This window comes from Sinocyclocheilus anshuiensis, unplaced genomic scaffold (assembly GCF_001515605.1).
Source record: "Sinocyclocheilus anshuiensis isolate Anshui unplaced genomic scaffold, SAMN03320099.WGS_v1.1 scaffold4790, whole genome shotgun sequence".
Taxonomy (NCBI): domain Eukaryota; kingdom Metazoa; phylum Chordata; class Actinopteri; order Cypriniformes; family Cyprinidae; genus Sinocyclocheilus; species Sinocyclocheilus anshuiensis.
The window spans coordinates 6,113-8,945 of NW_015556511.1; the positions used below are offsets into that span (position 1 = coordinate 6,113).

Here is a 2,833-nt window from a genome sequence, read left to right on the forward strand (position 1 = left end):
GTGGGGAATGGAGGGCGCCAGTCTCTCCGAGGTCCTGGCGCTCATTTAGTCCGATTCTGGCAGTGTCTGTATTGCAGGGAAGAATTGAGGAGACTGAAAACGAACGGAAATGTCCAGCCCTGCGAATGCGCGCGCTATATTGCATTCATTTCTCTTGAGGGAAATAAGTCCACCTAAAATAGATCCAATGAGGAATCCAGCGTTAGAAAGGAGCATGTGCGCAGAAAGACCAGTTGCATTTCTAGTCACATTAGAAACCGTCCTTTAAAACACTTTCAAATCCGCACTTTTTGACGCACACAATCTGTTTAAGAACAAAAGCGATCTGCTTCGCGAGCCTCTGAAGGGCGCGCTCGCCGTTCGCAAACTTTGCGGCGTTTGTGCGCAAACAATGCCGCGGCGCGTTATAGCTATTCTCTCTATTCTCTCTCCCCTTTTCCCCAAGCTAGTCTTTCGCAATTACAAAAAGCATTCATTTGCTTCTGCGCTCGGGATAACTAGAGATAACTGGCTTCATCAATCAAATGAGCATGCGAAGATCGGCATTAAAACCGTCGTTTACCTGCCTCTACTGTGGGATGTCGCTGCTCCGGAGGCGAAGACCGGTCGTGGTTGCAAATTGTGGAGAAAAAGGAGCGGAATCCAGCCAATCGCTGCAGCTCGCAATGACGTATCGCCTTGGATAAAGCAACCGCTCCAGCAGCCTCATTCAGACATACAGTACGGTGTGTTTAGATGACTAGAAGTGGTTTGTTATTCAAATGAATGGGGGTTAAACAAGGGTACGTGCCGTCAACAAACGCCCCCTCCCTGTTATTTGAGCGCTTATTCACCCGCATTTATCATAACTTTACGCGTAAGGGAATGGCATGCGACAACTTTATATCATTAGGAATGAGGATAAAGAGTTAACCCTATCTTAAGGGTTACAGTGATGGGAATTGCTTACGCGATGAATGAATAAACTATTGCTTTAAAACGAATCTTTTTGGGGGCGCAATCTGTTCGTGGGTCGCGCAATTGGTGCCACTAAATATCGACTATATGGAGTCATTTTAAACAAGACTTTTTATGATGTATTGGCAATGCAAATCTAGAATGAAGTGATTAACACTGGCAGTACCAGTCTGAAACTGATCGCGATGATACTCTGTGTAACGTTGAATGCTTTTAATAGTGAATGTGCTTGATGTCAGTTCATTGTCGCGGATTTGACCTGAGAACGGTTCCCGTTTGTTGGGGGAACGCCCTCTAACCACATGATTAAGCACACAAAAACACAAGCAGCGTGTGATTGAACTGGACTGCCATTTCCAGCTGGGCTACATGCGCGACATCCATAGCTGACTTGAGAATGCCTTTTAAATTTCAATTCAATTACTGCAAACAGAATGCAGATTATAATTTGAATAAAAATTTACGGAATGGAATGACTTCTGTAAATGCAATTTTTTATGATAACTAAAAACATTTTCTCAGTATGTTAGGCTCATAAACATGCCGTGAAATAATTCACACAACATTAGATAATCAGTGATTCCACATAAAAAAAATAAATAATAATAATAATAATAAGGTGCACAAATCTGAAAATGTTGCAGTTTTTTAATTTAACATAGTAATGTATAGCCTATAGGTCTACGGATTAAAAAAAAGTGTATTATCAGTTTAACAACTTAGATTAAAATATTGATCATAACAAGTTATGAAAATATTTTATATTTGTGCTATTTCATTAATTATTTTGTGTTTCTAATTTTGAATAATAGGCTATTTGATGGAAACTTACCCCATTAAAGGTGATGTACGCTTGTATGTTTATAACTCAATATTATATTGTTGATATCAACCTTTTTTTATAAAGACATCTGAAAATAATGTGGTGCCTATTGTGTGATGCTGTATGGCCAAATTAAAGTCTGTTTTGCTCTGTTAATTGTTCTGATAGTATTAAATTCATTTTAATAGAAAATATTTGTTGAGAAAATTGCATTTTATATATGAGGGACTGAAGAAGCATAATTGCTATCTTTGAGTTGGACTAAGGAAATTCATTTCTTATGTGACTGTGTTGGAGTTGCTGTTCAGTCAATTTTCTCCCTTCCTTATTTCCTTCAGCTCTAAAACACAACACAATGCAACATGTAATTCAAAATACTGGTAAAACGTCTGTGAAAAATGTATATAGAAAATTCCTTCATGGTAACATGGTACACTGGGCCATTTGTTTTCAACCTGCTTTTTCGTCGTCTAAAACACAACACAATGCAACATGTAATTCAAAATACTGGTAAAACGTCTGTGAAAAATGTATATAGAAAATTCCTTCATGTTAACATGGTACACTGGGCCATTTGTTTTCAACCTGCTTTTTCGTCCAAATCTATTTAAATTCCAATTCAGTGGAAAGGAAGCCAATTTATCAGTTCTGAAGTTTGTCCAACCCTGATTTCCAGTCGCTTGTTATAAATCAAATCCTCAAAATGTAGGCCATAACAGCACTGGGCGGTTTGATTCAGCCATTCGGTATCTTTCTTGGCTCTTTGTTGGCAACTGACATCATTGACATCATTTTTGACTGGTTTCCAAAAGGATTAGACTGATTCTTGAGTAATTGTCACAATGGAAACTGCAATACAAAGCAAAAATAATTAAGATGCTAAATTGTGAGAACATCTGGAAGTGTTTTCCAGATAACACCATTCAACTGTGTTGCTTGCAATACATTTACTCTTTAGGGTGGGGTTTGAAAAAGGGCAGAAGAGTGTCAAATAAAATTACAGTGCTCAGGTCCGTCTGTCCAATTAAAGGGGTCATATGATGCGATTTCAAT

General features: G+C 38.5%; 1 pseudogene; it reads right to left on the bottom strand.

Moving 5' to 3' along the window:
- LOC107676325 (uncharacterized protein C11orf87 homolog) overlaps nt 1-703 on the bottom strand; it is a 1,681-nt pseudogene extending 978 nt beyond the window's left edge.
- Between the last annotated feature and the right edge of the window lie 2,130 nt (nt 704-2,833).